At 41.8% G+C, this 20665-nt stretch overlaps 1 long non-coding RNA gene across 13 annotated transcripts in view; it reads right to left on the reverse strand.

Moving 5' to 3' along the window:
* The window catches only part of LOC103884628, a 228334-nt gene that overhangs the window by 115982 nt on the left and 91687 nt on the right, over positions 1-20665 (reverse strand). The window lies entirely within an intron of this gene.

Consider the following 20665-nt stretch of genomic DNA (forward strand, 5'->3'; position numbering starts at 1 on the left):
TTAACTTTAGAAGAACTAAAAACAGTGATATTATATTACAAAAAAGAAGAGAGATGAGCAAACTTCTCATCTACAATAGTTTCTACAATGGATGAACCAAGAATTCATAGTAAGCATGTTTTTAGAGTTATAGGCATTACCACCAAAAGAATTAAAAGTAGAACTGGTTAAAGGTGAGGATTTCTGAGAAGGGAGGAGTAGGACAGAATAATGATTCTTTTCAATATAAGCCCTTCCACAGTACGTGATGGTTTAAACCATGTTTATGAATTACTTAAATTTAAAAAAACATCATTTTTCAAATGATACATGAGTAGTTCAGAAAAAGCTGCTATTTATCTCTAGACCCCTTATATGCTCACCAAGAATAATTCATGCTACACTAGCCTGGATAGGAGAGGAGCTTTGTGGAAATAGATCTTTCTTTTTTTCCACCTCACACAGTATTCAGAATACAATATACATCCAACAACTATCTCTTGAATGAATTAATGAATGAAGAAATGACATCTCAATTTCAGCCTAAGTCTCAAATGATGTCTTTGTTTGTGCAATGAAGGAATGTGGGTGGAGGAGGGTACAGTGGGGTGAGTTTTTTGGATGCGCCTTAGTCTTTCCAATCCAAGAGCCCTGAAGTCAGGCACTGGCGGTAATTCTAGATCTCTCCCAGTGATCAACAGCAGCCTCTGAATCACTGTTACCAAAACCTGCCAGCAACCATGCTCAGCACTGGCCACAGAGACGTCATCCTCTCTGTGCCCAGATATGACTCTAGCTTCACAAGAGTATCCAAGTACTGACGGGTAGTTTTCCCTCTGTACGTGTTAGGATCTATTAAACCATCCAACCTCCAAAAGGAGACTTGGAGTACATCTTTTAAACAACATGAAAACATTATTTTGTATGAAGCTTGCTTTTAAATACTGTGGCTTCTTGTTTGTAATTTAGCAACTAATCTGGCTTTGAGTTTCTTTGCTGCCAGAACATCTTGAAACTAGATTTCCATAGATAAAATGGACCACTCAGAGAGTTAAGTCGAGAGATAAAACAGTGCATCCAAATTCAGAGCAGAGTGAATTAATTTTCCAGGTCTAGCTGGTTTTTGAATACATAACTTTGCTTAAGAAAATTCCCCAATATCTGGTTCTTTTTTTTTTTTTTTTATATAAGGACCAGGTTGTGGAGAGGAAAGAATGCCATTGGTCCTGAAAGTAACCAATTAATTCTTCTTGGGTTTTGTTCAGGTTTGTTTGTTTGTTTGATTGTTTGTTTGTTTGTGATGGATTTCGCTGTTACCCAGGCTGGAGTGCAGTAGTGCGATCTCAGCTCACTGTAACCTCCGCCTCCTGGGTTCAAGCGATTCTCCTGCCTCAGATTCCCAAGTAGTTGGGATTATAGGCTAGACATGCAGTTTCGCCATGTTGGCCAGGCTGGTCTTGAACTCCTGACCTCAGGTGATCCACCCACCTCGGCCTCCCAAAGTGCTGGGATTACAGGCATGAGCCACTATGCCCAGCCTGATTCATTCTTTTTAATGCTAGGTGAACCCACAATTTTAGTCACAAAAGAAACTTTTGGAAATAATTGATGAAATAACATTAAATATACCTTTGTTTGATATAGGACAATGTGTTGGCTGATAACTTGAAATTTTTCTTACACCTAAATGTAGCACCTTCCATTTAAATGTAATATGCTAGGAATATGCGTGAAAGAAAATTTAAGGCCTTTGAGTTCCCATAGAGGAAGTCGTTTTTGAAATGAGTTTTGAGAGATGAACAAGATTTCACCAGGTAGAGTCTGGAATGGGAAATCATTTCAGGAAAAAAATAATGTGGAAATTTAAAAATAAATGTAATTTCTGACAGGTCTGTCAGAATGTCACTTCTGAAGTAAAAAGTAAGTTAACACAAATGCTTTCTCTCAAATAGCTCAGCTATTCCCTGCCTTGAGCCTCCCTTACCATCCTTCCCACTGCTCTCCCTCTCTGCTGCCCGCCCATTACCCCTCCGTGAAACAAACAGAGCACATCAAACTGGAAGGCAGTGATGACGAGACAGGGAGCCCCACTTGACAGGAGTAAAGCTGAATAGCTCTTTAAAGCCAGACTCAAAAGCTCTGCCATTTGAGTCTTCTTGTCATTCATGATAAATGATCCTTTCCCAACAGTTTGCCACTGCTGTTAAACAGGGGTCCTAACAGGGCCCTCCCATCTGCACTCTACCTTTGTAATTAGCACGTTTGGTCTCTGTGCATGTATTTCATGGGTGACTCACTTATAAGCTAAGTGATAAGTAACCAAATTACAAGGCTATAAATATATCAACTGCTGCCTAGGAGAAAGCCTGAGTGGTTTCATTTATGAAGTCAGCAGTATTCTGACAACTGATTCTTACAACAGAGCTTAGTTTTCTTTTCCTCCCTCCCCCTCCCCACTTAGGTAATTTGATATTGTATATGTCTCCAATTATAAATCACAGTGAATTATTGCAAAAAGGTAACTTGGGCCTGAACAATTTTAATTAGAGCAAACATTTTGTATTCATAAGAAGCCTTAGCTGGACAATTTCCAAAGAATCTACATCCACCCAAAACATTTGGAAATAGGCAAGAACTCTTGGTATGTAAAGCAAATCTGGCCTTCACCAACTGACTTGCTGTCTTGGTACAATCATTGTGTTTTATCTGTCCAAATGGGTGCCAGTTACTAAATTTTAGACAGAAATATATTAGGTAAGAGTCCCCAAAGTGTGATTTCACATGTCAAAAGGACAAAAGTTGATGATAATCATTATTATAATGAAGACAACTAACACTGAATGGAAACTTACAGTCAACACTTTCCCTGTTTCTACTGTCTAGTTTACCCTCCACACTGACAACAGAACTTTTTTAAAAATCATCATTTTAATAATATAAGGATAGGGTCTCACTATATTGCCTAGCTGCTCTCAAATTCCTGGACTCATGTGATCTTCCCACCTTGGCCTCCCAAAATGCTGAGGTAACAGGTGTAAGCCACTGTGCCCAGCCAGCAGAGCTATTTTTCTTTAACTTTTAAACATTGTCCTTCTTCTGCCTAAAAACTTCTGTTAGCATAAAGACTGAGCAATTAATCTTAACTCCTCATGTACTATTATTTGTCATGTTGTAGTTCCATCTCCTCCTTGAGAGTAAGAGCATGTTTTACCCATCTTTGTATTCCAAGCACCTACCATAGACCCTGACACAAAATTGGTGCTTATCAAACATTTCTGTTGAACTACAAACTGAACCTCATTAAACAAGAGATCTGATCTCATGTGAATACACACACACACACACACACACACACACACACACACATATACACACATTTGTTTTCTATGAATTTCTGGTTGTTTGAAACTTAAAATTGAAACTCCTCAATGTGACATAGGGAACTTTTTGCAGTCTGCTTCCGATCTTCCCTTCTGGCATCATCCCCTACCCCTCCACCTGAGCACCATATTTGTGCTCAGCTTCTCTGATGTTAGGGCAAAGAGTTGTTCTCCTTCTAGGCCTATTGTCTTTTTAATACTCAGTTAAATATGGAACAAATGATCTCACTTTATGGAAACTGAGTCTTGAGGCAGCACCAATAAAGGTCAGAAGCAGAGACAAGAGTGAATTGTGGAATACAGGGAGCAAAAGCCAGAAAACAAAGACACTGTTAAAGAATGGGAGAGAAAATTCAGACTCGAATTATTTTGTTTTCTAAAAGTTAGAACATGACTATGGGAAATGTTTACCTATGCATGGGATAAAGAAGAAAGGGATGCATTTCGCCTTGAGAAATAAAAAATTAGAAAGTTGGTCCCAAGTTTATGATAACCCCTAGAACAGACCTAGGTGTTAGGAAATATATGCAGAGTTCCTCACGAAGTAAGTTATTTTGTTGATGACGATGAGTCAGTACAAAGTCACCACAATTGTCCCATGCTCCATGTTTGCTATCACCCTTGTTACAAACACCTCAGTCTCCGTTGAGCCTATCATCAGACAGAACAAGGAAGGTGGGTGTCATGAACAGGTAAGAGACAACAGCTGGGCTCTATCAGTAGGGTCAGGGCTGCAAGGCTTCCAGGAGACATACAAACAGATGAGATGCTGAGAAACTTCACCTCCCAAGGTTGAACAAGATCATCAGAAGTCAATATTTGCAGCCAATTTTACAGCTGATTCTTCAGGCCTTACCATAGCAACCTTACCAAGGAAAGAGAAGCCTAAATGGCCAAACGACTTGTTGGGAACATGTGGCAAATCAGTAGGATAAAGGCATTTCCCTCAGTCAGTTTGGTGCTTAGTCTTTCAAACCATATTATCTCTCCTTTTAAATATGTCTCTGCTCTACGGATTAAAAAATCTTGGAAACTTGAGATGATGTGCTTGCTAATTAAGAATGTTTCCATTTCTCTGGATTGCCCCCTCTTAAATCTTTTCATGGGAAAGCTATAACAAACCCCTCTTTATTACTAAATAGGACTGGCCCAATGAGGTCAGTTGCTCCAAGGAAACTGTCTCTGCTTATAACAGAGACTTGACTGCAGTACAGCAATTCTCTCCTGCAGAGAAAGTGGAATTAAGACCAAAAGAGGAAGGAGCTAGATGCAAAATTCAATCTGAACTTCCTTTGAGGCAAATTGCATTTCTCTCTCTAGATGTATTCAAGAGGGGGATAGCATTAACATATCTATAGGACTGTATAATTTTTTAGCTAAATAATGAAACTGAGGCCCAAAGATGTAACACAGCAAATTATTAGCAGAGCTCTGACTGGAACTCAGAGTCCTATGGCCACTTTCACTGCAAGAGGAGGCAGAGCAGAGAGTGTGGTTTCCTGGCCTGAATCCTGGCTCTGCAGCTTACCAGCTGTGTGACCTTGGGTATGTTTCTTGAAGCCTGTACTACATTTTCATGTCTGTAAAACAGTGGTGATGGATCCTCCCCTGAGGTTGTTGTAGGATTTAAATTAGTGACTACGTGATCAGCGCTTACAACAGCGCTTGGAACTTAGAAAGCAATTACTGTTAGCCTCATTTTGACTTAGGATCATTTCGAAACATTTCAAACAACACACCAAAAACACTGAAAGCAGAAGGAGGGAAACACCATGGAGCTGGAAAGCAAGCTCTTCATATAAAGCCCTTACCCATCCAGGCATACTCTGTGATCCTTTAAAGCAGGCTACACTATCTTTTCCTGTTTCTAGTTTTTTGCCAACTGGAGCTAAATACTTCTTTTTTTAACTTTCTAAAACTATGATCCTAGGTTGCATCTTCTCAGCAATAACTTACTGGTCATGACACTCTGTACAAAATTCTCTTTTACCCAGTAGAGTGAGGAGTTCTCCACTGAAGCAGCACAGTTCCTCACTCTCTCTCATCTCCCCAAGCCTGTCCCCCTCGGGGTGTGATGAACCTTGAGTTCAGTCATATACCCTGATCTCACGTTGGCATGGAAAGGAAACAGTGTTATTCTGAGTGACTGTGAATGAATGAAGGTGAGTGGTGCTCCCTCCCTGAGAGAAGCTGCTCCCTCAGGACAGCTTAGGAGCCCTAAGGAGGCTCACACATGAACAGACAAAGTCTTAGAGGGAGATGGTGGATTCCTGCGGTGATCTCAAGAAGGAAGTGTCTGGGTATTTCTAACATTGTATATTAGGGAGTTGGGGTGGTACCGGTATAAATTTGAGAAATGCTAAGGAGTGATTGAAATAGGGGGAAATCGAGAAGCAAAATGAACAAAATGCCTGATATGTCCACGTGCCAATGAGGAGGTGAGGTGTGAGGAGAAGTCTGTCACAGTAGCCAATAAACCGTGAGGGCCAAAATGTTTGGCTTGAATAACTTAGAATCTGCTCCCTGCCTGCAGCAGAGCTTGGCAGTGAGTCACCAAATCCAGCAACAGAATTTCTTTTTCAGGAGCCACAGACAGTTCATTTACATACACACACACACACACACACACACACACACACTTATAGATATACCCTTTATCAGCAAGGAGACAAATATGGCATTTCTTAGTATATTTCCAAAACTGTGTACATCACTGACAGTGATCAGGACCTATTTGCCAATAAATCAAAAGGTTTTTTGAAGCATTTTTAAAAATTCTACTAAAAAAAAAAATGCCACATGTGTTCTGATAATTTCTTCTATCCCCTCCTTTTGTTAAAAGTGAAACAAAAACACAAGTACATAACCAAAATGTTAACAGTGGCTATATCTGAGTTGCATGATTACAAGATAATTTTTTCCTCTTTTTTTTTGGTTGATTATTTGTATTTTCTAATTCATCTTCCATAAACATATATTATTTTTCTAGTATTTAAAATAAGTTAAGGATAGAAACAGAGTGAGCAAAAGCAAAAAATTGCCAGAGAGCAGTCTTGCTATTTTATGATGTTCCTTCAAATGACACCCCCTTGAACCAACAAGTACCAACGATAATATTCTTGAGAAAGGGCAAGACCACCACAGAAGAGCAAAAGGGATTAAGAACACAGGGGAATCACAGAGATGATTTCACAGTCTTGCAGAAATGCTAAAACCTGCATAGTGACTGTGCTGAGCAAAATGTCACACTGAGAAGGCTCTGTAGGACATTAGCGTCTATCAGGTCCATAAGCAGTAGGACCCCCCAAACAATTGCAGGTCCCAAGCAGGCTTTGCAATTCAGTTGGAACTTTCCTTTTTGCAAAGGTATTCCCAGTCTTCACATTGCACATGTGTTTAAGTGCTAATTAATTGGGTGTAAATAGAGGACAAATCCATGTAATTCAAGCTAATGCTATCTGCTAATGTCATTTTTCAAATTGAAGCCCATTTGGTTCTAGGTATCAGCCAGACTACAAAGTAATCATGAACTCCCAAAAACCCCATTGAAGAAGCTCACCTGGGTTTCAGGTAACATCTTTCTCACCTCCACCTGCTGCCTTTGTTATTGAGGAAACCACAATATCAGAAACTCTGATCTTTCCTTTTAAAAATGCAATTATTGATGGACAAACCTTCCCAAGGATTGGCATTCAATTCAGAATCATCAGTTCCTATAAACTACAAGTATTTTACATGCACTGGAGATCACACCAGCTTCAGTTGTCATGTCCCAGGTTCTTTACTGTGCCAGAGGTGACCAGCAACCTCGCGTTGGCTAGTCATTTCAACATACATGTCATAGCTCAGGCATGCCCCAACCCAAGGCAGCGGGGTGTCAGTGGAAGAAGCTAAGATTCAAGCAAGAGAAGGGCTGGTCCCTAAGGAAGGAATGGAGGTTGGGCTGAGAGACCCCAGTCCAATGAGCAGTATTTGAAGTGGAAAAAGCACATTTGGGCTCACATCAAGAGTCATATCTCAGGGAATCCAGTGTCAGGAACAGGTGAGGGACAACAGTTGGGCGTAGGTAAAAGTTTACCTGCAACCAACACCCAACCTACATGGCATTTCCGGTAGCTGCATCTCCATCTGAATCATCCACCTGGTATTCAAGTTCACATAAGCCCTTAACTATCTCCACAGGGTTTGTAATTAGACTCCTCAATCCCAGCCCTGGAGCTCAATAGGCAGCCCCCCTTACACTACATGCCAGCTGTTGTCATGCATTGCAGCTTTCTCCCAGACTTCCATATTATGGCTCCATTACATACGGCCACAGGGTGAGGAAGGGGCATCTGACAGGTATGTGAGCACCACGCTATGTGACCTTGAGCAAGTTACTCTTGTAAACTTCAGTTTTCTTATCCAGAAAATGGGAGCAATAGAGTTCCTTCATCTTAGGGTTGTTATGAGGATTAAATGAGATAATGAATGCAAAGAATGCCTGCCACGTGGTAAGTGCCCAATAAAAACAGGATGGAAGATGGATCTTCTTAACCCTGGCCACATGCCTGGAACCCAAGCTACCACAGTGGTTCTCAACCAGGGGTGATTTTGCTGGTTGCATTAACTGAGAGGGGCTGTGGGGCTACTAACATCTAGTGAACAGAGGCCAGGGATGCCGCTCACCATCCTACAATGCACAGTGCAGCCCCGCAATAAAAAATTATCTCATCTAAAATGTCAACAGTGCCGAGGCTGAGAAACCCTGTCCTGCTAGTAGCTTCACTTGACTTCCTTTGCCCCATGCTGCTACTGTGTCCCCCAAGTTGGAATGGCTTTGGGGGAAAACCTGACCCTTCCCAGGACTGGCCCGTCCCACTGTTTCCTGAGCCCCCATTTGTGAGATTGTTTGTCAAAAGGCCACCAGGCTTTAGTGCCCTGACCTAAGTCCATAACAGCAGGGGACAGGCAGAATCACCAGGCCTCTCTGGCCAGAGACAGGCAAGAAACTGCCTCCTGCAGGTCTGTGGCAAACAGCCACATGAAAACAGGCGCAGCAGCCAGTGGAACGTTCCACCCAAACTGGCTCCACACCAGGCCCAGACCATGAGTCACCACCACATGCTGCCGCCTCTCGCCGCGACCTTTCTTTATCCCTTCATTAGCCATAAATCTTTAGGAGCAAAACAGCAGAGAACAGACTGGGAAGGCCCTGGCAGAATATCACACCAGGCAAATGCCCAAATCAAAATTCAGAGTTAAATGCCCGGGCCCTGGATGAATGCCAATCACAGCAAACCAAGGCTCCCCCGAGCCATCCCTGCAAACCAGGGAAGTGGACAAACGGAACCTCCACTCTTGACATAATTTAAACCATGTGACAACACTGGAGCATCCTCTCCAAGAGAAGAAACAGATGTGTTTAGCAATACCCAGATGGCTGGAGACAAACTGAAGAACCTGTGCAATGTTTGCCTATAATTCAAGCTTGCACCAAAAGTCCCTGACTCCTCTAATGTCAAATGGAATTATTATTAAGTCTTTCATGTGGTGTTGTGAGAAACAATTGACACAAGTTATTAAGTAGTGCTTTGACTCAAAATAAAGCAAATTTGGATTTTTTGTTTCATTCTCTGGTTGTTTGTTTCCTTTTTAGAAGCAAATCATAATGTTAGGGAAAAGGCTGGTGGAGGCAGCTCCTTCTACCGGAAACTTTACTCTGCCCAATCTCACTGCAATTGTCTTTCTCAACATGTACTTTCTAAGCACCTGTGTTAGAAGCACCTAGAGAGCCCGAAAACAAGCAGATTCCTGGGCCCTACCAACAACCTACTGAATTGAAATGTTTGTGAATGAGGCTTTGGAAGGTGCCCTTTTAACAAGTTCCCTACTTGAGTTTTATACCCCTAAAGTTTCAGAACCTTTTAACAGTGAATAAACCCTGGGACAGCCCAGCCACTACCACTATTTCCAGTAGTAAGAAGACAGACTGGGTCCTTAGCTCACTTCTTTCCTCTGCCAATGGCACCCCATCTTATGCAAGTGAAGCTTCCGGACAAGACAGGACAGACCCAGAATGACTCATCTGAGCTAAACTGTCCACCCTCACACTGATGTTTATAATACTGACAGCAGCAAATTGCCATTTGTCCTTCTTGATTTTGTAATTTCTTTCAACATTCTTAAAGTTAAAAGAGCCTGAGTGTTTCCCTTTCACAGCTGGATGCTGACTGCTCTGAGCAAACTCCCATCTCCATTGCTTGTTACCAGGGAACTCATGATAAATTAACAGATCTAACCTTAAATCAATCTCTCTTCCCCTCACTCCTTCCCTCACCCATGACAACTTTTTTGAGTATTTAATGTGTGCTCCAGACATTCACATACATTGTTCTTGAAAAGGTCTTGTGAGGAATTAGCTCCATTTTACAGATGAGGGAACTGAGCCACCAAGAGGCCAAGTAAGTAACAGAACTGCTGTTCAACTACGCTTTCTGATTCCAAACCCAATGCTCTTAATAGCTAAACTACACTGCCTCCTGCTGTCCCCAGGAAATGATAATTCAATGTAGCCACCAATTGACTGTGGTTGCCTAACTTTTAAAATCTTCTAACCATACCATTAGCAAGCACAAACAGGCAGACCAAGTAAAATGGGATTATTTTATGACTACACGACCATCCAGTTTCATCAATTATGTAACTTCATGAACTTCTGGGATAATACCAACAACTCACATTTGTTAAACACTTACTGCTGCAAGGAATTGTTCCAAGTGCTGAAAGTACTAGTTTAATCCTCACAACCACTCTTGGAGGTGAGTGCTACCATTGTTCTCTCTTCACAGCTAAGAAGATGTAATACAGAAATGTTTGCTAAGGTATCTAAGGTCACACAGCTAGTAAGTACCTAAGTTGGGAATATACCCAGAAAATAAGGCTGCAAAGCCATATTAGTTAAAGTTAGTTAAACCCTTAACTAACCCACTTTACTGTGTATTCCAGTGTTAACACAATGACAGTGTCAACACATCTATGCAAACAATGAGGAGAGCGGGACACACTCTTCCTAGATCTTTCTGGCGCCTGAGAGAATTCACATTGTTTTGAACCATGGTTTCAGAAATGCTACAGAAAACGGAGACCTATAAAATGCTGAGCACATGGAAGATGAAAGCTCTAAAATGTCGTAAATACTCAGAAAGAGTTCAGGTCTGCAATGTGCTTTCAACTAAGGGCAGGGAGAAGCTTTGTTATGATTATTACAATCTAATTTAAAGCTGGAGCCAGGCAGGAGGGAAAAAAAGAAAGAAAATAAACTCTGCACTAAAGCTGTCAGCCCAACTGTAGCCTCCAACTGTTTTAGTCACTAAAACCTCGTATTTAATGGTCACTTTTATAACAAACACTAAGAAAGAAATACAAAGCTCTAAATCAGACTTTATTTCTTTAAAAATGAACAGAAATCGCACTGGAGGCTCAGGAAGGCCACTGAGAGACAGTGCCACCATGCTGCCCTTCCCGCTGGTGATGGTGACATCACCATCAAGCCAAACCTCTGGTCTAAGGTAATCCAATAACCTTGAAGGGAATCCCAACTGTGTGTACAGAGTCCAGGTCATTCCCAACACCAAGTGACAGCAGCTTCTATCCATCTGGCCCAGACCTAGAGCTTCTACATTCCCATTTCAGAATGATCATCTTTCCCATTCATAATTTATTTAACATAGCATTATTGCCACAGGAAGTAAATATTGGGTGGCCGAAGTAAAAGTCTCCCATAAAACTCCTTAACAAATGGGAGCATTTATCTGCTAAGCCTCAAGGATGCAGTTTATCTCTGATTATGTATGACATCTTTTAAATTCTTCGGCTCAGAAGAACATTCCAGAGATGCTACTATGGTCTGTCACTAATTGCAGAACCAAAAGAACAAACGCTGAGACCATATTTGGCCAGAAGATGTTTTCTAATATTTATGAGGTAGTGTGATCAAACTAAAATCTGGGAAACAAAACTTCAGTACATGAGTAAACTCCTTATGCTAAATTTCAGCCCCAGGGTTCCCTCCTCCCTGACTTTCCGAGGACAAGTTAGTCACTCCATCTTCTGGGTCCCACTGCATTCTCTTCATACCTCAATGATGGCATGGAAGACATTGTGGCCTAATTATCCTTTTTCACAAGGTCTGTCTCCCTTACTATCCACATGATAGCTCCTAGAAGGAAAGGGCCAGTGCCTTATCATCTTAATGTCCTCAGCACTTAGCAGAACTGGCAAATAATAGGCAGTCAATAAATATTCAGTGAAGAAAAGAATGAGATCTAAAATGAGAGGGCAAAACCCAGCCGTTCAGTTCAAAATGATTTTTTGTTGTTGTTGTTTTAGAATTAGGGTCTCACTCTGTCACCCTGGCTGGTGTGCAGTGGTACAATCATAGCCCACTGCAGCCTCAAACTCTTGGGCTCAAGAGGTCATCCTACTTTAGTCCCCCAAGTAGCTGGGACTATAGGCACCCACCACCACACCTGGCTAATTTTTTATTTTATTATTATTTATTTATTTATTTTTAGAGACGGGGTCTCACTCTGTTGCCCAGGCTGGAAGACAGTGACACAATCATGGCTTACTTCAGCCTCAACCTTCCAGGCTCAAGCAATTCTCCCACCTTAGCCTACTGAGTAGCTAGGACTACAGGCAGGTACGATCATGCCCAGCTAATATTTTATGTTTTTGTCAGAGACAAGGTCTTGCTGTGTTGCCTAGGCTGGTCTTGAACACCTGGTCTCAAGCGATCCTCCTGCCCTAGCCTCAAAAAGTGCTAGGATGATCTACCATGCCTGGCCTCAAAACGATTGTATCAATTAATCCTGTGGTACTGGGTCAATAATTTTGTGCCTCTATCTTCTGACTTGGCCTGTCTCTGGTTCTATTCCTGTTCAAGTGTAATCCTTTTTTTCTTTTTGAGATGGAGTCTCACTCACTCGTCACCCAAGCTGGAGTGCAGTGGCGCCATCTTTGCTTACTGCAACCTCCGCTTCCCGGGTTTAAGCAATTCTCCTGCCTCAGCATACCAAGCAGCTGGAATTACAGGTGTGAGCCACCATGCCCAGCTAATTTTTTTGTATTTTTAGTAGAGACGGGGTTTCACTATGTTGCTTAGGCTGTTCTCAAACTCCTGGCCTCAAGTGATCCTCCCACCTTGGCCTCCCAAAGTGCTGGCATTACAGGCATGAGCCACCACGCCCAGCCTCAAGTGTGATCCTTACACCAAAGACTTGATCAGGGATCCCAAAGTTGATGTAACACATACATAAGCACATAGGCTTGCAATAAATTGACATACTATTAGGTTGGTGCAAAGGTAATTGCGGTTTTTGCCATTAAAAGTAATGGCAACAACCGCAATTACCTTTGCACCAACCTAGTATTTACTGGATTTCTCAAAGCAAAAAAACAACTAGTATATGGATACTTCCATTTTCCGTCAGGATATTGTGTCTAATGAATCTGAGACTGTTTCTTTCCTCCTTCCTCTACCCAGAGGGAGGACAAGTCTGCATGGCCATTCCCACACAGTCGACAGGAAGCCAAGAGTAGGATGGATCATTCGCACCTTATCATTATTCCCTAACTCTGCACCAATCCCTTCAGCCCTATTCAATACAAAGGCATCATGACTCCACTTCCAGGTTACCTTCTCCATAAAGTCCCCTATCCTGGAGCAAGGGAAGCCTGGATAGAGGCAGGACCAGAAGAACAAAGCTCTGTCATCTTTGCCCCAACATGCCTCTTCCAAATCCCACAGCTCGAGTGTGTACTCCTGACATAAAGCCACATGCCAGAGTTCTCTCCTCTTCTACCACGCAGCATTCATTGCCCTTTAGTTACTAGATGACAGCGAAGATTTATTAGCATGTGAAAATTCCCCAATCCACCCACAAGTAGAATTATCTTTGTCAGCCTATTCGTAAATCTTTTATGATACAGAATCAGAGTAGGTAAGAAGTCCACAGAGGTGTGAGAAAACAGGGAGACTAACCAGAGAAGCTACGTCAGTCTACATAAGAAAGAGCTGGGAGATGCAGGGCACAAGGGGGGATGTCAGTAGACACGTTGGGAAGTAGAGATTGAAAGAGAATTAGACAGGAGAAGAAGCAAGATTTTATGATGTGTGGCTGGCAGATAAGAACAAGTTTTCCTTTAATGTGTTTTGAGAGGCTTGTGTAAAGATTAAAATCACTTAAATTATATTTGGTTTAGGCTGGGTATATTTATAGGAAATTCCATGCAGAGATTGGGCCATTTGGGCTCTCAACTTGTTTTACAGTTATACCTGCTATGACCTAATGCAGTAACACCTTTCCAGGTCAGGAAACTTGTCCTTGTGAGAATCACCTTACCACACCCTTTATAATATAATCCATGAGGGGCAAACTGGGATCCACAGAGGATAATTAGACTCATTTACAAGGAAGATTAAAACTAACCTTTATATATAATTTACTGTTGGCCAGGCACTGTGAAAACTGCTTTAAATGTATTTGCTCATTTATTTGGTAACAATTTTTTTTATTTTATCCTATCTCATTTCAGAAAGATAAAAAGCAGCTTAGAGGAATACTTAACTACACAAAATACAATAAATAAAAAGTGAGAGCAATTTTTTTAAAAATTGCAATGGTGTAAACAGATCCATGTATGAGGCCAAAAATGTATAACATAATGACATGCACACTTGATACTGATGAACCGCACACTTGGCTCTAGGCTTTCTAGCAGCTAGTTCAAAGAAAGAAAACCAGTCAGTTATGCAAATTACCAAATCCATAAGATTAAAGCATAGCAAGAGATGTGAAGTTATTCCTGGTATAAAGGCCAAATAAGCATTTCTCCAGTGGAGAGGAGCCATACATGATGGACAAAACAACTCCCTCTACAACATCCATAAATAGAGTTTCAAATACGCATTTCAAAAGCTATCTCTTATATTGACATTGAATATAAGCTGACAATTTTACAACTAACTAAAAGCAAGTCTGCATAGAACCCTGTGAAGTGGATATTGTTCTCCAGTCTGGTAGAAAAAAAATAAGACTCAAAGAGGTTAACTGATGTGTCCACAGACACACCCAATGAAGTGCACACTTAGGTTGTGCAGCACCACCTTACTGAGTCCCAAGCTCTTCATACGACTAACACTACTACAGCAGGGCCAAAAGGACTCCTCTTGATCAAAAGTTATTCTCCACCAAAGTCATCATGATGCACATGCATCTTATTCTCAAAAGACTGGAAAACAGGTTTCTCAGGAGGCAATATTATAAGTCTCTATTGTATGAGGCAGGCCCTCCTCAACTTCAGGGTGGTTTCCAGCATCCACGCTCATTTAAGTATTTAAGTGTCACTGAAGCAGGTGGCACCCTGAGTACCAGCCTGCAGAAGAGGTCAACCCTGTGGGGTGGGGGGTAACCAAGACCTGGTTATGCTGCAGGTGTCTTCCCTGGTGCCCTCTCAGGACCAGCAGGTGAAAGTATCTCTGAGAATGTTTCCCTCCTCCTGTAGGACTGGGTGACAGGAAGAGATGCTCATGAGAAGAGGAACAGGAAGGGGAGGGTGGGAAGGCTGGCTGGGTCACATTGAAGGGCTCTCAGTGGCAGGTCCAGGAAGCGGGGATGTGTTTCTCACACTCGAGCAGCCATGAGCAGGGCAGGAACAGCTGAGCAGCAGTCCTCAAGTCAGAACAAGAGGGCTTCTTCCCTGAATTACATTCCCAGCCCCACCCCAGACCTACTGGGTAAGAATCTCAGGGCGGGTTGACCCCGGATGATTCTCGTGGTCAAAACACTTGAAAACCTCTGAGTTAGGATTTGCAGTAAAATTGGTTCTTTAAACTCACAGATATTTACAAAGGGTCCCTCATGTGCCAAACTTGAAGTGAGTCCCAGGAAAGAGGGAGGAGCACCAAGACAAGACCTCATCTTCAGACTATAGTCACTGGAGACAGACATTTGACAAATAAACACAGAAATACAGACACACTAGTTTGTGCCTTTCTCTCACCTAGAATCAAGTCTTTCAACTTGCAGCAGAATGTACTGAACTTTCCAGGCCCTGGGAAGGCTCAGTTTTAAGAAATATGAGGAGCTGCATTTCAAAAAGGCATAATCTGAAAAGAGGAAAGCACCCTCTGGTGGCCCTCTGGGCAGCGGCACCTGCAGGAACCCCTAGTCCTAGGTAAGAGGGCAGATGTGGCTTCAAGCAGGCGGCCTCAAGGTAGGAGATCCCACAGTAGCCAGAATTTCCATAGAGTCTGTTATGTTTCCGTCATGAATCTCTCCTCAGCGGCAAACCAATCACTCTATGAGAAGACATTTCCCCCTATGTCCATTGCTAAGTGGGTTTACTTCTGAACACCTGGCCTCTGCTGTGGAGTCAAGTGACATAATCTGTAGTTAAGGCATGGCCTTAGTCCATCTCCACTCTCCCCCAATGCTAACATGCAACAGGGTCTGGAACACAGAGGTACTCAATATAAATGTGATGAATAAATAAATGAACTGCACTATCCCATCTAGCCCGCCATTGTCTGCTTTGTAGGATGTAGGGAAGGCTGGACAAATATCACAGTGGTTAAGTCCCTGAATTCTCTGAAAATAAATGACTTCTTAAAATATTTAAATATAATCTATGTCCTTCCTAAGAGTCTCTATGAAAAGAATAATATTCACAAGGGGTATACTTTGTGCTTGGAGCTAAGCCTGGTATGGCTTAATTTGCAGTAGAGTAACATGTAAATTTATGATAATAAATTATATTATTTAAATGAAATTATAAAAATAAGAGTGGCTCACTCATATTCAACTTTCATGAATGCTGACACCTCTTGAAGAACATGGAGGCCTGATTTGTATTCAGGCCTGAATACCAGTGTGAACCACAAGAGCTCAGGGACTGCTGGTTTGAAGTATGTCCATGGGAAGCTCAGTCAAGTACCCACATGGTATACTTAGCATTTTCAGCATGTCTCCATTCAAGAAGCCATGAGGAAATCTGCTCAGTGCAGGGATCTGGGTTATGAGATGGCACCCACAAAGTCACTCAACACTAGCTCTCGGAGATCACCAGGAAGAAAGGTCATAACAAGAAGTAACAGAAAAGGCACACATTTGATGATATGGTAGAAGAATTAGAAGGGCAGGGAGAGAGAGAAAAGCAGAGAATGGAAAAAACAAAACAAAACAAAAAACTCAAAGAACTATTTGTAATGGTGTTTAATCCTCAGAATCCAAAAGTAAACAAACCAGTCAGTAGCCTCTGAAGGAGGGAATTGATTTTGAAACACGTTGATTATGCCTCTAACTCTTAAGCTTGTGAAATACTCTACTGAATTAAGAAACACCAGACGCTGAAAAGTACTTCCAGCCAAAGATGTAATCCATCTGAGTTGAAAGGCCACAGCAAACCAGCAGAGAGGTGGTTGGCTAAGTAATTCATCACTGCACAGCCATGGCCTCTCACTGGATTCTACTTCTAGTGCTCGGAGTCTCCTCTGTCCACCACATCTGGCTGAGCTCAGGGCATGGGATTTAACATCTGCACCTGTGGGATGTTTGCAAGGGCACTGATGCTGACCAGAAAAACAGCTTCATTCACCTCCAGATGAGTGACATCAAATCTTCATTATTCAGAATTTTGGAACCCTGTCTTTGAGGTTTGCTGCCTGTAAAAAGCCCACATTACTCCCAACTACCATCCTCAGAAAATACATGGGAGAAGTGGTTAAAAATATTAGCTTTGGTAGAAAAGCTGACATTTAATGTTCATAGCACAAAGAAATAACAAATATTCAAGGTGATGATATGCTAACTGATATGGTTTAGCTCTGTGTCCCCACCCAAACCTCATCTCAAACTGTAATCACTACATGTTGAGAAAGGGAGGTGACTGGATCATGGGATCGGTTTCCCCCCTGATGTTCTCATGATAGTGAGTGAGTTCTCAAAAGACCTAATGGTTTTATAAGTGTTTGGAAGTTCCTTCTTCCCTCTTCTCTCTCCTGCCTTTGTGAAGAAGGTGCTTGTTTCTCCTTCAACTTCTGTCATAATTGTAAGTTTCCTAAGGCCTCCCCAGTCATGTGGAACTCTGTGTCAACTAAACCTCTTTCCTTTATAAATTACCCAGTCTCAGGTATTTCTTAATAGCAGTGTGAAAACGGACTAATACAGGAAATTGGTACCAGTAGAGTGGACACTGTTATAAAGATAACCTGAAAATGTGGAAGCAACGTTGGAAGTAGGTAATGGGCAGAGGTTGAAACAGTTTGGAGGACTCAGAAGAAGACAGGAAGATGTGGGAAAGTTTGGAACTTCCTACAGACTTGTTGAATGGTTTTGACCAAAATGTTGATAGTGATATGGACAATGAAGTCCAGACTAAGGTGGTCTCAGATGTAGATGAGGAACTTCTTGGTAACTGGAATAACAGTGACTCTTGCTATGCTCTAGCAAAAAGACTGGTGGCATTTTGCTCCTGCCCTAGAGATCTGTGAAACGTTGAACTTGAGAGAGATGATCTGAAATTGAAATTTAAGTTTCAAAGGAAGGAAGAACATAAAAGTTGGGAAAATTTGCAGCCTGACCATGTGGTAGAAAAGAAAAACCCATTTTCCAAAAAGAAATTCAAGGTGGGTGCAGAAATTTGCATAAGTAACGAGGAGCCAAATGGTCATCACCAAGACAATGGGGAAAATGTCTCCAGGGAATGTCAGAGAAACTCGTTGCAGCCCCTCTCATCACAGGCCCAGAAGCTTGGGAAGGAAAACTGGTTTATGGGCTAGGCCCAGGGCCCCCGCTGCTGTGTGCACCCTTAGGACATGGTGCCCTGTGTCCCAGATACGCCAGCTCCAGCCATGGCTAAAAGAGGCCAAGGTACAGCTTGGGCAGTTGCTTCAGAGGGTGCAAGCCCCAAGCCTTGGTGGCTTCCCCATGGTGTTGGGCCCACTGGTAGGCAGAAGACAAAAGTCAAGCTTTGGGAGCCTCTGCCTGGATTTCAGAGGATGTACGGAAATGCCTGAATGTCCAAGCAGAAGTCTGCTGCAGGGGGTGGAGCCCTCATGGAGAACTTCTGCTATGGCCATGCAAGGGGAAATGTGGGGTGGAGACCCTACACAGAATCCTTACTGGGGCACTGCCTAGTAGAGCTACAAGAAGAGGGCCACTGTCCCTCAGACTCCAGAATGGTTGATCCACCAATAGCTGGCACCATGCACCTGGAATAGCCACAGGCACTTAATGCCAGCCCATGAAGGAGCTGCTCAAGGCTGTGGGAGTGCACCCTTGCATCAGCATGTCCAAGATGTGAGACATGGAGTCAAAGGAGATCATTTTTGAAGCTTTAAGATTTAATGACTCCCCTGCTGGATTTTGGACTTGCATGGGGCCTATAGTCCCTTTGTTTTAGCCAATCTCTTCCATTTGAAATGGGAGCATTTACCCAATGCCTGTATTCCCCTAGGAAGTAACTAACTTTCTTTTGATTTTACAGCCTCATAGGTGGAAGGGACTTGCCTTGTCTCAGATGAAACTTTGGACTGTGGATTTTGAGTTAATGCTGAAATGAGTTAAGACTTTGGGGAATTGTCAGGAAGGCATGATTGATTTTGAAATGTGAAAACACATGAGATTTTGGAGGGGCCAGGGGCAGAATGATCTGGTTTGGCTCTGTGTCCCTACCCAAATCTTATCTCAAATTGTAATCCCCACATGTTGAGGGAGTAACCCGTAATCACCACATGTTGAGGGAGGGAGGTGATTGGATCATGGGGGTGGTTCCCCCATCCTGTTCTCATGATAGTGTGTGAATTCTCACAAGATCTGATGGTTTCATTAGTGTTTGGAAGTTCCTCCTTCACTCTTCTCTCTCCTGCTGCCTTGTGAAGAACGTGCTTCTTTCCCCTTTGCCTTCCACCATGATTGTAAGTTTCCTGAGGCCTCCCCAGCCATGTGGAACTGTGAGTCAATTCAATCTCTTTCTTTTATAATTTACCTAGTCTCAGTTATTTCTTTATAGTGTGTGAAAACAGACTAACACACTAACCGATCTGATCACTACACATTGTATACATGTATCATTCTGTATATGGGATATCATTGTATCCCATAAGTATGTACAACTAAAAATAAAAGATAAAGAATATATTGGTTTTGAAGTCAGGGAATCAAGGATTAGAATTCTGGGCTTGCCATTTAGTAGCCATGCAACCATGGGCAGGTTTATATACCTCTATGAGCCTTAAGTTCCTCAGGGTTAAAATGCAGATTATAATAATATATCTTACAGGTTTACTGTAAAAACCAAATGATATGACATAAATAAATCTGCTGGCAAATGCTAGGAAATAATAAGCATTCAATATACACTTTTTAAAGTTCTAGTTCTTACCTGAGTCCAAAGATATCAAATGACTTCCCTGAGGTGACATAAAGGCAACCCAGCACCATTTACTTCTCAATATCATGGATTGGTTTCAATTGCTACTTTTATTATGTATTATTTATCCCCTCATCTAGCCTATTAGCAAATGTGTTAAATTTTAAAAGAGCCTTGTTTCATCTCTCTCAAATATTTCAACCTCTTTGGAGAAATCGTTTTTAACCATCACTTGCTGTTCATAAACATTCAGTTAGGCTGACATCCAAATGTCAAGAGTTCAGACATGTAAACATTAAAATAATTTTGCCAGTGAAATTTCATGAGCTTCCACATAAAGTGTTTCAATTAACTCCATTTTGTTAGACGTGATCTTAATCCCTAAAACAGCAATTAATCACAGCTAGTAGTATTCTGATTATGTTTTCATCAAGCTTAAAATACCCTTGAAGACAGGTCTGTGACTTGCACTTCCTTCATATCCTGCACAATCTCTGGTATAGCATTAGGCCTAGGTAGATGTACAATATCCATCTGATCAGGCACATCTTTGGTATCAATAAATGCAAGTTCAGGGAAAAAGAATAAACCAAGTCTCTTTCTCAAACTAAAGGCTAAATTATAAGAAAATTGTAATTGTTCCAATAAAAGCAATCGCTTTGCAGCTACTGTGACAAAATAAGACTACATAGACAGAGTGAACCAAGTAACTCAAGTAACTCCTTGAGTTACTCAGCCCACTGTTCTCACTGGTCCATGAGAATGTACAGTAAGAACATACAATGAGAAGGAGAGGTGCTTCTTGTTAAAATATATATATATATAGTAATAAAAACCACTTAATCTAAACTTACAGTTTTCAGCTTATGGGTACACATGAGATGTCAGTGATA

The sequence above is a fragment of the Papio anubis genome, chromosome 3 (assembly GCF_008728515.1).
Source record: "Papio anubis isolate 15944 chromosome 3, Panubis1.0, whole genome shotgun sequence".
Taxonomy (NCBI): Eukaryota; Metazoa; Chordata; class Mammalia; order Primates; family Cercopithecidae; genus Papio; species Papio anubis.